The sequence below is a fragment of the Rhinopithecus roxellana genome, chromosome 2 (genome assembly GCF_007565055.1).
Source record: "Rhinopithecus roxellana isolate Shanxi Qingling chromosome 2, ASM756505v1, whole genome shotgun sequence".
NCBI lineage: Eukaryota > Metazoa > Chordata > Mammalia > Primates > Cercopithecidae > Rhinopithecus > Rhinopithecus roxellana.
This window is the reverse complement of record NC_044550.1, coordinates 77,782,305-77,796,914: the sequence shown is the minus strand read 5'-3', so window position 1 is coordinate 77,796,914 and position 14,610 is coordinate 77,782,305. Positions and strand designations below refer to the sequence as shown.

General features: G+C 38.7%; 1 protein-coding gene and 1 long non-coding RNA gene across 5 annotated transcripts in view; one reads left to right on the top strand and one right to left on the bottom strand.

Annotated features, from left to right (window-relative positions):
- The window catches only part of LOC115893469, an 89,271-nt gene that overhangs the window by 5,826 nt on the left and 68,835 nt on the right, over nucleotides 1-14,610 (bottom strand). For all 3 annotated transcript variants that reach the window (XR_004053458.1, XR_004053460.1, XR_004053461.1), the window contains 3 exons: nucleotides 4,472-4,605; nucleotides 3,334-3,424; nucleotides 1,579-1,737 (listed from right to left, as the gene is read on the bottom strand). This is a non-coding gene — a long non-coding RNA (uncharacterized LOC115893469). The remainder of the gene's footprint in view (nucleotides 1-1,578; nucleotides 1,738-3,333; nucleotides 3,425-4,471; nucleotides 4,606-14,610) is intronic.
- RNF150 (ring finger protein 150) overlaps nucleotides 1-14,610 on the top strand; it is a 285,048-nt gene that overhangs the window by 247,850 nt on the left and 22,588 nt on the right. The window lies entirely within an intron of this gene.

Below are 14,610 nucleotides of genomic sequence, written 5' to 3'. Positions count from 1 at the left end.
TGAGCCAACAACATACACAATTAACACACTCTCTGATGTCTAATGTTCGCAGCAGGGAGGAACAATTAGTAGATTTATAGACTAGAGTTCCATCAAAATTTTTTTGTCAAACAAATCACTCATTTCTCTAAATTAAGACGTATGCCTTAATCAGGGCTGCCAGCACAAAAAAGTATTGGCTGCACTTATACTCCTGCTGTGCACAAGAATAGTGGAATGAATTTTTAAAAGAAAAATAATACCATAATAATACTGCCACTGTTATTTAAATAAGGAGTTAATTAGAAAATAAGATTTAGAAATCAAAGTTTAAGCAGGAACTCAATGGATTAAAAAGCGTATCTTCCTTGTTAAAAAACTGAGATAAAATATGTGTAGTTGGATACATAAATACTTGCATGCACAAGCACATACATGCACGCATATGTGGAAGCATGTGTGCCTGTGCACATCTGTATACCAAGCGTACCCATGCACCTATGTAGGAAAAGAAACCTACAACATGTTCATATATGCATAGCATGTGTCAGACATTTGTACCTAAAGCAGTACTTTGACACGCATGCACATCTGTGCTTTTATCTAGCATAAATGCATGCCTGCATATATACATACATGTTACTCAGTACCATCAACTTTATGTCATAGTAGCTAGCCATGTCTCAGCAGGGATCATAGAAATTTCTGGTCATGGGTCTTCTGATTACTCCTAGAAATGAAACTGTAGTTGCAGCTTACCTCATAAGAGAAAGAACTCAAAAAAAAAAAAAAAAAAAAATGTGTGCATCATTTTTTTTCTTAAGTGAACCTAAGGCTCTCTAATATCTGGAAAAATTTAAATATGCCTCTACAAGTAAGGCAGTTCCTAATTTTAGGAGTTGTATATTCCTAGCATCCAAGCCCTATGATAGAACAACACCTTTGGGGCCAAATAAAATTGTATGTGTCCATCCACACTGAGTGGTAGTAGTCTTCATCTGGTAGGGCATCAAGGAACACGATCAGATGCTAAAGGCACTATAAGTAAAGTATAGGTCTTTGTTAGACAGCAGAGAGAGGTATTGAAATTCCCCATCCCTCATTTACGTCCCTGAAAATAATGTACGTTCTTGGTAGTAAAGCTAGGTTGAGGCCCAGCCCTGCCACCTGCTATCTGTGTAACTTTGGACAAATGGCTCAACCTCTCTGTACCTCTAGTTCCTCATCTGTAAAATGGAGGTAATTTAGAGAATACCTACCTCATGGGATTAAATGTAATGCAGTAATCCTTAGAAAAGTACCTGGTCCATAATAAGCATTGAAAAAAAATGTTACTGTATAGAAGAAAAGGTGAAGGGGCTCACACACTATTAAACTTTGTGCCAAGAATCTTACAGAGAGCTTTACATATTTTAGCCTTTTCAATTATCACTCTTTTATATCTAAGAAACTGAATTAGAGAGCAGTCTAGGAACCACGTCAGAGGTCACACATGGGGTAAATGGTAGAGCTGGAGTGAAAATTCTTGCACTCTCATCGAAGTCCAGATTCTTTCTCTAGTTTCTCAAACCAGTTTCTAGCTATGGTCTGAACACCCACCTGGGCTGTAGTTGGAGTGCAGATCCATAGGCCCCTCCACGGATCTACTCAATCACAGTTTCTAGGGGTAGGCTGAGAATTGTCACTTCTATCAGGCTTCCTGAGTAATTCGTTCTAAAGCCAGAGTTTCAAAACATCTGCCCAGCAACCCCAGAGTGCCTGCGCGAGGAAAGCAGAACCCAAGACAACGCACACATTATAAATGGTATCTTATCCCTACAGCTCCTTGACATTTTCTCTATATCCACCCTGATATTAATTGTATGCAGGGGTACTGGAGTTAGAACATTCTCTTCAGTCAAACTAACTTTACCTATTTCTTGTTTACTCTGCTTTGAGAATTTCCCCCACTGAACACTTGAGTGCAGTTGTATGTGCTTGATCCTTAGAGGATCGTTCTTAATAGACCCATGCTGTGTATTGATACATGCAGTAAAGATGACCACTGGATCCTTACAGCACTGGTCCAAATTCCAAAATACATTTACAGAAAATACAAGTAGGTTTTTACTTAGCCATGCCTTACTTGTGATCTTGATGGAGGTCTAATCCTAGCAGCCAACATTGCTATCTGTCAGAAGGCTGCTGCCTTTTGATTGTTATAATAATGGCTCCTTTGCTCATGAAACACCCCCGACCTGATATGTGACCTACACACTGTGGTGCAGGCATTCTCTTACAGTTTTAGCATAAGCCATAATTCTAGAATCATCTACTAGAAAAAGGAAGTGCTTCCTGTAGAAAAAAAATTCTTTAAAAATCTTAGATACTAAAATAAGTCCTTGAACAAGCAGATCAAAAGACAAGTTTTGAAAGAATTACCATTGGTTTTCTCAGATGCATAATTTTACTGAGGGAAGAATTACTTGGTGTCATAAAATTAACTACTATAAGAAAAAGGATAAGGCAACAAGGTTACATTTTATAGTTTATTTGGGTGCATTGCAGCTAAGATCTGCAGCACAGAACTAAGAGTTGGTAACTGCTAAGCAGAATGATCTGCCACCAAAGTTAAAAGTATAGACAATGTGTTCTGGGAGCTGATAATTGGCAGGAGGTTAAGAATGGTAGGGACTCTAATTTTCTTTGTTTTTATTTTCCTATCTTGAGGAACAGTTACAGTTATGGAACATATGAAACCATAGCTTTGCTCTTATAATGTATATAGGCTACTTTCCTACAGAGACATATGTTTTTTGCTTCCAAGGCATATTGTGGGGACTTTGACTTACATTGATGCTTGGCTGTGCTTATAATATGCCCCATTTTCTACTTCCAGGGCTGTCTCAGTGCCTAAATATTCATCTTCCCCTTAGAGAAACCCTCTCTCTAAAAACACAACCATAAAATAGAAAAATATATCACTTCTGATGCAGGAATTCCCGTCAAAGTTTCGAGGGAAAAATATTCAAACAGTCTCAGAAATCCCAATCAGCTCTCATGCTGCCTGTGCCCCCGACCCTCTCCAGGAGATTTTCTCTTAAAGGGAGTGGGAGAAAACCAAAAGCGACCTGGGATTTAGTCTTTAGTGGGTTAATGAAAAGGTTCTACAAAGGTAATGTTCTCAAGGACCCTTACTTTTTTATGCCAGGCTTGCAGATTCCTGGGGTGAGAAAGAGTCTGCTCTCCCTGGGAGTTCCCTGAATTGAAGATGCTCCCTTGGTATCCATGGAGACTAAGGCAGCTCAGCCCCAGATGAGCAAGTAATATGTGACTTGAAGATTTATGGATTTGTTCACTCTGCACCATACTTACCATTATTGACAAGGCATCTACATTACAGGAAACTGTCGACATAGTCTCAGGCAGCTTTCTTCATGGCAAAATAATATAAAATATTTGCAGGCTGGACAAAAATAAAAGCATTGAAGATCTATTCAGCACCTACAATTTAGGACATGAGCCATGTTTGTGGCTGCAGATTTTTTAAGAATACAAGTTCAAAATGTGCATTGATTGTGTGCTACTGGGAAGCACTGGCAAAATCATAAAGCATGCACCAATTAAAGGAAGGGACCCAGGAGCTCTATCATGGACAAAATATTTAGGGTTATTTGTCCTAAATATTTATGAAGTTTAAAAAGTGGGGGATGGGGCTCATTATAAACATCAGTAATCATCCCAGAAAGCAGTAGCATGATCCTTTGAAAAGAAGTAAAAATTCAGAAACTTCATGGGCCACATGTTAAAATGACTTTCTGTTGTGGAAAGGTCACAGAATATATTAACAATAACTAGGAAGAGAAGACATTATAAAACACTCTGAAGACACCTAGAAGACCTCATCAGAAGTTAATCTGGAAGTCTGTTTCATTAATTAAACACAGCTATTTTACCAAAAGATGTTGGTGATTTAGCATAAGATTTATTAATGCCAATTCTGAGCTAGGATGACATTGCCCCTCCTCTGAAGGAATTTAGGTTTGAACAGATGTAAAACAGATGTGTACAAAATAGCAGTTACTTTGCCAAGTGCTCTTTCTTAAGAACAGATCTCATTTGCCAGATCTACTAAAAGCTTTGTCTACATAAGGGATTTGCATAGCTTTCCTGAGTTTAGAAAGAGACAGAGAAAGGAATCATCACTCTTCAGCTTGTGGAGGAAATACTAAAACCTTAACCCCCATGTTAAATTCTAGGAACTCCCTATGGACTTGTTTAGGGAATTTGGCCTTTTGTACATATATTGAAGAATATTAGGATGAAGGGCCTCTGTCTTAGATTTTGCATTCCTAATACTAGAAAATTACTAGTTTTTAAGTTTTAAAATTTTAACAATTTTCCTAATTCTGTGTTTATTATGTATATGTTTATTATGTGCATGTTTCCTATTCTGTGTTTATATGAGTGCAATATTTATTATCACTCATGATAATCCAAATCTAAACGATACCTTTTCAGTTCTTCTCACTTCTTCATTTTTAAGCTTCACAAGTCCACTGCCAGAACAACTGGCTTATTCACACCCCCACCACTGCCTGCTTCAGGGACAATTCCACACAGGTGGCCCCTTTTCTTAGGGAGGTTCTAAAAGAGAAACAAGGAAACAGAAAGTGATCTTAAAAGGTACCTAGTAAGGTGGAGTTGGAAACAGCAGGAATGAGGTTCCTGGCCCACAGTCAATGAATTGCTTGAGCTCGCTGCTCAGTCTAGGTCTTGTTTCTCTTCGCCTGCTCTATGGTTTTGCCTTGATTCCTTAGCATGATGTACTCCACATAGGATTGATATCAAAAGAGCATGAGTCCCCTTCCCCACTGTTTTATCCTTTCAAAAAATCAACATGATGTCTTCAGATTTTCCCATTTATTTATTCAGTACTTTCAAGTGATAACATTTGCATTTGTTTTATTTCTATAGCATTAGAGATGGAGTCTTGCAAAATAAGCCCCTCACCCCTGAGAAATTACAGTCTGCTCTAGTTAGGAGAAAAAACATCCATGGGTGGAATATATAAACAATGAAGGCAGTGCTGTTAATCACATGTCTGGAATATTGTGAATAAAAGTGTTCTTTGGAGAAAGGCCGGGGGGTGGTCACGGTGGCAGGACTACCCTCAGACCTTTTTTTATTTTAAGAGACGGATCTCACTCCATCTCCCAGGCTGGATTGCAGTGGTGCAATCATGGCTCACTGCAGACTCAATCTTTTGGCTCAAGCAATTCTCTTACCTCAGCCTCCTGAGTAGCTGGGACTACAGGTACACACCACCACACTCAGCTGATTTTTTAGCTTATTTTTTTTTTAGAGGTGGGGTCTCACTGTGTTGCTCAGGCTGGTCCCAAACTCCTGGCCTCAAGTGATCCTCCTGCTTGGGCCTCCCAAAGTGCTGGGATTATAGACATGAGCCACACTACACCAGCCTCCACAGACCTTTAACTCTAGGGTACATTTTGGCTACATCCCTCCCCAGGGAGAAGGAACCTGCGAGGCCAAGAAGTCGCCCAGACTCCCTAACCCACTTTCTGGAGACAAGAGTTAGCAGGATACAAAATTGCCATTGTATGGAAGGCTGAATTGGCCACACCTTTCCCTTTGAGTTTTTAACAAAAGTCTTTTTCAAACCCAATATTTGTGTACAGTTCAAATGTAATAAGGAGATCAGCTTAAACTCGTGTTTTTTTTGTTTTGTTTTGTTTTGTTTTTAAGCTAATAAATACATGAAAAGCAGCTAGCACAGGCTGGTGAAGTATAGGTCCTTCCCCTCCCTTGTTGTTGCATCCCTATAAGCAGAGGCCTTTGGCGGAATTAATTTTAGCCATCAGTTGCTTGTTTTGTTTTAGCTTTTCGGGAAACAAAGGTCAGATTAGCAAAGGAACTATAGATCTAATTAGTAAAGTAAATGAGGGGGTTCAACAGCTTCAACAGATTCATTACACTATTAGTCATCTGCCTTTGTACATTGCTATATAGGTGTCCATCCAACTGCATATCAAAAATATTCAGAAAAAAAAAAATCTCAATCCAACAGTAGAAAATAGTACTAATAAAATATACAGTACAATAACTATTTAGGTAGCATTTACATTATATTAAGTGCTATAAGTAATCTAGAGATGATTTAAGCAGCAGTTCCCAACGTTTTTGGCAACAGGGACCAGTTGCTTGGAAGAGAATTTTTCCACGAGAGAGGTGGTGGGGGGTGGGGCGGTGGTGCTTTCAGGATGAAATTGTTCCACCTCATCAGGCATTAGTTAGATTCTCACAAGGAATGCACAGCCTAGATCCCTCACATGCGCAGTTCACAATAGGGTTCCTGCTCCTATGAGAATCAAATGCGCTGCTGATCTGACAGAAGGCAGAGTTCAGGCAGTAATGCTCGCTCACCCTCCGCCCACCTCCTGCTGTGCAGCCCAGTTCCTAACAGACCACGGACTGGTACCAGTCGGGGGCCCAGGTTTAAAGTATATGAAAGGATGTGCATAGATTATATGCAGATACTACACCATTTTATATAAGGGACTTGGGCATCCTCAGATTTTGATAGGGGAGCAGTGTCCTGGTACCAATCCCCCACGAATACTGGATACTGAAGGACAACTATGCTACCTGCTAATGGAGGGGAAGGAATGGAGGGGTTTGGAAAGAACTGTCTCAGCTGGGCTTGTTGTAGTTATTATTGTCAACTTTGTCATCACCACCATCATTTTCCACCACTGTCCAGCCTTCCCAGTTCCTCCCACAGTGGTCCTTGGGGTGCTCTGTGGACTTGTATGACTTAATGGAGCCCTGTGAAACCTACTGGAGCAAGAACAGAAGAGCTAGGTTCAAGTCCTAGTTCTGCCACTTACTACTGGCTCTTTCTGAGACTTTGAGAGAGCAGTAGCCTTTCTGAAAGTCAGGTAGCCTGCTGTAAAATGGACTCAAACATGGCAAGAACACTGGAAACTAAATCAAATATAATGGATGGTGATGATGGTGATAAAATTATAATAACCACTGTTATAAAAATAAAAGTGTGTTAGAACAATTCTTGGCCAAATCTATCATTTTCTACCAGTGCTATTCCCACCCACTCATCCCACCTTCATTGCCACCTGCCATGAGCATGGAATATAATAATAGGTGCAGACAGGTGACTAGCTATTATTATAGTTAACCTTTAGTGAGATCAGTGATTTAAAATGGTACTTTACACCTCTTCATTTCTCTTATTAATTTGACATTTATTTTCTGGAAAGCCAAAACAAGTGGTAGCATCTGGAAGCTGCATTAAACTCCTCAAAAGGTCCCTTCCTAGGAGAAGCAAGTGATTTTGTATTCTTAGACCCGAAAACAAGGAAGGGAAAAGGAAACTAACATTTTTTTGAGAACTTGCTAAAAGATACATTGTATTAGTCTATCAGGCTGCTATCATCAAGTAACATAGACCTGGTGGCTTAAAGAACAGACATTTATTTCTCACAGTTCGGGAGGCTGGAAAGTCCAAGATCAGGATGCCTGCATGGTTGACTTCTACTGAGATAACTCTTCTAGCTTGAAGATGGCTGCTGTCTCTCTGTGTACTCACGTGGTGAGATGAGAGAGTGAACTCCAGTCTTTTTCTTATAAGAACGCTAATCCTATCATGGGCACCCCAACTTCATAACCACATGTAAACCTGATTACCTCCCCAAACCCCCACTTTCTAATATCATTATACTGGGGTTTAAGCTTTCAACATATGAATTTTGGAGAACAGAAACATTTAGCACGTAACACATGTACAGGGAAAAGTTGTTATAACAGTGAAAAAATATTGTAAGTAACCTAAAGGTCTCTCTATTAGGGAAAGGACAAAATATGGCATATTCTTAGATGGACTAGTTTTTTTTATAGCAGTTAACAAGAATTAAATACATAATGTAATTAAATCTGAAAACAAGGAAAAATAAGTAAATTGCAGGATAACACAAATAGCAAGCTTTCTTTCGTATAAAAAATGCTAACACAAAACATTACTTTACTTGTACATTGATTTTTTTTTGTTACCTGCACACATACACACACACTGATTTGCATGAAAGATACTGTAAGAATTCATATCAAATCAGAGTGGTGGTTGCTATGTTGGGGTTATAAAACTAGTGGTGAGGGACAAAAGGAGCTAATGTGGGGGGTTTTATTTGTTTTTTTGTTTTGCTTTAATTAAAAAGACAGGCTTCAATGAAACATCATTCATTCAATAAAAATTTATGCAGAGCCTAGGATAATTCAGATCCTCCTTTCTATGCTGGGGAATCTTGGGGCAATGCAAGCAGTTCCTGACTTCATGGAGATTACAGCCCATTGAACAAGATAAGAAATATAGAATATAATGTCAGGATTCAATTATCAAAAATAAAATCAAAATGAGGCCAAGTAAGGAGTTAGAGAGTGACCAGGGACTACTAATTAGGGCAGGCAATCAAGGAGGGCTTATCTGAGAAAGTGACATTGAACAGGGACTTGAATATCATTAAGCATTAACACTTAGTGATGGAGACACTGAAGTTTGATTTAGTATATTATTTCCTGTACTTTTGTAGCATTTTAAAACATCTCTTTCCCCCCAGAAAAAAAATAATAATAATCCGCTTCAGAGTAGCATGAGATTTTTAAAGAGGTAGCAAACCCAGATGAAGTATTTAGGGATTGCAAACTTTTGAATCAATAATTGGGGTTAGGAGGAATGTGTATAGAAAAACATCACAGGCCGGGCGCGGTGGCTCAAGCCTGTAATCCCAGCACTTTGGGAGGCCGAGGCGGGTGGATCACGAGGTCAGGAGATCGAGACCCTCCTGGCTAACACGGTGAAACCCCGTCTCTACTAAAAATACAAAAAACTAGCCGGGCGCGGTGGCGGGCGCCTGTAGTCCCAGCTACTCGGAGGCTGAGGCGGGAGAATGGCGGGAACCCGGGAGGTGGAGCTTGCAGTGAGCCGAGATCGCGCCACTGCACTCCAGCCTGGGCGACACAGCGAGACTCCGTCTCAAAAAAAAAAAAAAAAAGAAAGAAAAACATCACATAGAGTAATGACTTGGTTTTATAAGTGGGAAACAAAAAAATGCAAATTATTTTTTAAAATACCAACTCCAAAGTTCAACGAAATCTTCCTCATAGGTAAGGATTCAGGAAAAATCACAGTACTACTAAAGGTATGAGAATAGAGGTGTCAAACCTTCACAGGGAGGGATAAGCTTTTTAATTTTATCAAAAGGGAATGTGACTCTTTTCAAAAGAAGTTTGAGAATCTGCTCCAGAAGGGAAAATACATAGTTTAAATGAATTGTTTAAGCCAGGCATGGTGGCTCATGTCTGTAATCCCAGCACTTCAGGAGGCTGAGGCAGGAGGATTGCTTGAGCCCAGGAGTTTGAGACCACCCTGGGCAACATAGCAAGACCCGGTCTATATTTTTTTATTTAAAAAAAAAAAAAAAAAAAAAAAAAAACTGTTTAAGGAGTCAGAAGACCTAATCTCAGCACTGACATAATAAGTATTATCCCATTCAGGGACCAGTATGTGATGCTGGGTTTTTTACCTACCATCTTAGTATGAAGTGAATGGGATGGGTTAATATAACCATGAACAACTAAACAGCTTCAACTGTATCATGATCACCAACAGCCTACTTTTTATTAAGGATTTCTTTGAGCCAGAAACAGGGCTAAATGCTTTATATTCATTATCTTATTTGGTTGAGAGAATGATTGATTAAATAATCTCTAAGCATCTTTCAGCTTTCTCAGCCTAGTAAGGAAACAAGAAGAAAGCACAAAAGACTACATGAGCTGTGGTTTCCATCCCCAGGGGCAAAATGGAAGACAAATGTCGGGCTCAGCTCAGTCCGCCTTATTCCCTTTGCCCTTTCATGTATCCTTACCTTGTTGAGCAGCTTTACCTCATTTGTATCTCCTTTATTTTCACCCTAAACTCATAGCAAGGAATTCTTGTTGTAAGAACAAATACTGATTACAAATTCTGTTTTTTGTTATAAACAGAAAGAGCTGAAAATTATGTTCTGTGAGCCAGAGGAATGGGTAGGGTTATGATCTCACAACATGCATGACTGGACCATTGCTCTTGTTACTATGTGCTTTAGATAAAACCCATTAGATTGTCCGGGAAGGCATGTAAACATACCCGTCTAGGTGAATTTCAGAAATTTATTGTTGGGACATCAACCCAGGCTCTGGGTCAAAACATCAAGCCTCTTTTCTGTAGCTAAGAGTGAGTCTGTCACCTTTTGAGAGCTTATTCATGCCACCACTTTGAGCCCTCCCCTCCTGTCCATCCCCCAACATACCAGTTATGACCTGCTTTCAAACCAACCAAAGGTGAATTATGCAATATTTATTGGAAGACGAGGCAACCAGAGATTCTTCTAAACAAATTACTTAAAATTCTTAAGGTTTTTAATCAGGCTTCTTCACGTGCTTTCTGGAGAAACAGATAGTCAGAATGGTCAGAAATGATAAAAACCTTAAATAGACTGGAAGTCAAACAGGTTGATGTAAAATGAAGCCAGCATGATAAGAGCCAAGCGTGCTCATGTCAGTGTTTGGTCTCCAGTTATCATTGAGCTGTTTACCTTATAATGTGTTTATGCTCTTCCTGAGGAATATATATTTAGGCACATTCTCTATTTTAAATGCTTCTTTCTTTTTGAAAATGCAGGTGTAAGAGAGTATGTTTCTATTTCTGTTTTCCTCTTCCCAACCCCTCCCAGAGCAAAGTAATGGATTCCCTACTTTGCTGTGTTCTGCAGCTTGACCTTTAAATCAGACTTTGTGTTTCCATCAGAGCCCTGTTCTCTAGTTTCTTCTGGCTCTTGTGTTGGGCTATCTTGTAACAGGGTGACAGTTGTACAAGCAGTAGGGATAAGGCTGTCACATGGTGAATGAACTCTTTATGAAATGTTGATGTGTCGACCTACATCCAACAACACTGAAGAAATAGAATATTACAGAAACAGTGGGATTATAGCCAGGGAAAGGAAGGGTGTACTTTTTCACCAGCATGTTAATGGGCAAAGAAAGAGCTCAGAAAGCTCAATTTCTTTCTGAAAGAATAAAACAGATTCCCAGTAAATATACTAAATCCAATATTAGCTGCATATTATCTGGAATAGCATATAGTGCACATACTGCATAGCATTGTGTGTATGTGTATATGTGTGTGTATTTATCAAATATCATTACAGGCTACAAAAAATGTATTATTATCAGTACTTTACTGATGAGGAAGCTGAGATTGTTTATTTCTCAACATTTTATCTAAGCAAGTATTTGTCAAGTATCAACATAATATCATACATGTAAGTTAAATAGAGCTCTGATAATTTAGCCTGGCATTCAAATCCTTCTGCAATCTGAATACCACTTATCTTTCTAATATCATTACCTGTATTGAGTTATACCAGTCAGTAAAATGAAATCACTCTAGGGATTTCAAAATAAGGGAATTTAATTCAAGAACTTAATTACAAAAATGTTGGGGGAAAATGAACAACTCCTGCTTTGCACCATACATTAACTTTAAATGGGTCATAGATTTCAATGTAAAAGCTAAAACTATAAAAAGTCTAGAAGAAAACATAGGAGTAAATGTTTACAACTTTAGGATAAGCAAATATTTTTTAAATAGGACCTAAAAAGTGAACCATTGAAAAAGTTGATACATTGGCCTTTATCAAAATTTAAAACTTTTAAAATTAGCTAGCTGTGGTGGTATGCACCTGTAGTCCCAGCTACCAGGGAGTCTGAGGTAGGGGGATTGCTGGAGTCCAGGGGGTCAAGGCTGCAATAAGCCAAGATTGTTCCACTGCACTCCAGTATGGTCAACAGAGTGAGACTGTCTCAAAAAAATAAATAAATAAATACAATTTTTGTTCCTTTAAGGACATCTTTAAGAAAATGAAAAGTCAGGCCACAAACTGAGAGAAAATATTTGCAATACCTGTGTCTAACAAAGAATTTGTATTCAGAACATATAAAGAATTTGCATTCAGAACATACAACTCAGTAAGAAGACAAAAATAGACAAATTGGACTACATTAAAGTAAAATCTTCTACACAGTAAACAGTGTGAAAAGACAAGCTACATAATGACAGAAAATATTTGCAAACCATATATTTGATAAGGTATTAATATCCAGGATACACAAAGAACTCCTACAACTCAAATTACAGCATAAATAACCTTACTGAAACATAAGCAAAGGACTTGAATAGATAATTTTCCTAAGAAAAAGTACAAATGGCCAACAAGCATAAAAAAGATACTTAACATCACCGATCATCAGGGAAATCTGAATCAAAACCACAGTGAGGCCAGGTGTGGTGGCTTACGCCTGTAATCACAGCCCTTTGGGAGGCCAAAGCAGGTGTATCAACTTGAGACCAGGAGTTCGAGAACAGACTCGCTAACATGGTAAAACCCCGTCTCTACTAAAAATACAAAAATTAGCTGGCCATGGTGGTGTGTAACCTGTAATCCCAGCTACTCGGGAGGCTGAGGCACAAGAAATGGTTGAGCCTGGGAGGTGAAGATTGCAGTGAGCCAAGATGGTGCCACTGCACTCCAGCCTGGGTGATAGAACAAGATTCTATTGCAGAACAACAACAACAAACACACACACACACACACACACACACAATGAGATATCACCTTAACCTGTTAGGATGGCTAATATTAAAAATAAATAAAATTTTAAAATAAACAGAAAATAGTAAGTGTTGATGGGGATATAGAGAATCTTTCTCCCTGTGATTTGATTGAAATCACAGCCAACACTTTTCGGAGCCACAGTGACCTGTCAGAACCCTTCCTCATTCTTCACACACTAAGCCACAGGCAAGTCAAACCATCCACATGCCTTGAAATTTGCTTTGATGATTGCTATAGTCATGCTGGCCCTTCTGAAAGGAATTCCATTTACCTCCATACTTCCCAATACTAATCAGATCCTCAGTGCCAGCCTACATGTAACCTGCTTCATGAATCCTCTTGGTTATCCACTTGGAGGTGATATTTTCCCCTCACCTTTGTTTCCTTAACATTTTATTTACACCTCTCTTTTAGCATATGTCACCTTGTATTAAATTTCTTTAGATACAAATCTGATCTCTTTTAGTAGATCAAATTCAACTTAAAGTCAGAGCCTGTATTTAGGTCATCTTTCTTTTCTCCACACTGCTCTTCAACAGTGCTGTGTACCTAATACATGTTCAATAAACACCTGTTGAATAAAGATTAAGTGAATTGTTGAATGAATAAATGGGGTCTACAGATAATTTTATACAGTTGCAGAAATGGATAAATATGTATGAACTCTGCTTATCTCTCTAAATCCATTTGGAAACTTTCTCTTTTACACTCCTTTTTCATACCGATCATATTTACACTCATCAAAAGTCTTTCATCTACCAGATATTATGCTTAATGTTTAAGGTTCTCTGTAGGTGGTACTAATTGGGCATTGTAAAGAAACTGTTGACAACACGAATGTGCACTAGATTTTGCCTCCTTCCCTGCAAAAACAAATGTAAAATTAATGTAAAAATCACATTGCCTCTTCTTTTGGCACTTAGTAAGGAGTGACTCAATGAATGAACTGCCAAGGAAATCAGTAAGGAATTTGAGCAGTTGGAGAAAATCTTTTCCCTGCTAGGTGAAGTGTCACAGGCAAAGAGAACCAACAGCAAAGAGATAAAAGCAAAGTGAAATCCTAACTATGTGATCTGATTTAATATATAGGCTTCCAGGGAATTCTCCTTCACCAAATCCAAATAAAAACAATGTTTTAAACTTCCCCATCTGAAAGGTAAGAAATAATTTTCCTAATTTGACCACAACATGTATATATCTGCAATTACGAAGCAGGAATTAAAAAGGCAAAAGTGCCAGTTATATCTGAACAATTCTAGAAGTCACTTGGCCAAATGGATGAATTTGTATCATAAGCCTGCTGGGTTTCCAACTGTGGCTGAGTCTTGTCTGTAAGAGCAACATGGCTGCCAAATAGAAATCTAGTAGCTCTGCCATTCCAGAATAGTGCAACTGTCAATTTCACTGGCATGGCTTGAGATCCCATTTCTTCCATCTTCTATGTGCTCTCCCTCACCTATAACATGTGAAGCCGTCATAGCGGTATTATTGTGAGGGTGATGTGTGATATATTTAATAGCATAGCACAATGCCAGGCACGTAGGAAGGAGCCAGTCCATCCTAGATATTAGTATCCACCCTGTTGCATACCCTCTGAGGAAAGCAGTCCAGAGACCTTGCCATTCTCACATCAGAGGCCACTCATTAATGGGAAAACATAAACCAAATGGGAAGTAGTTTATCTCCTTAGAAATTCTTGCTAAGTAAAAGAATTCAAAGGAACACATTTCCTGATTGCAAACATGCTGCATTTAAAGTCTAATTAACTTTCCCACTAAGATTATGACAGGCTATATAGACACTGCCCCAGCTTGAAGGGAGTTTCACATTCTGAGATGAAAAGACAGCAACATTATAATTCAACCAATGTGGTTGAAAGTGCCTTCCCTATGGTGCTCTTGTTCAA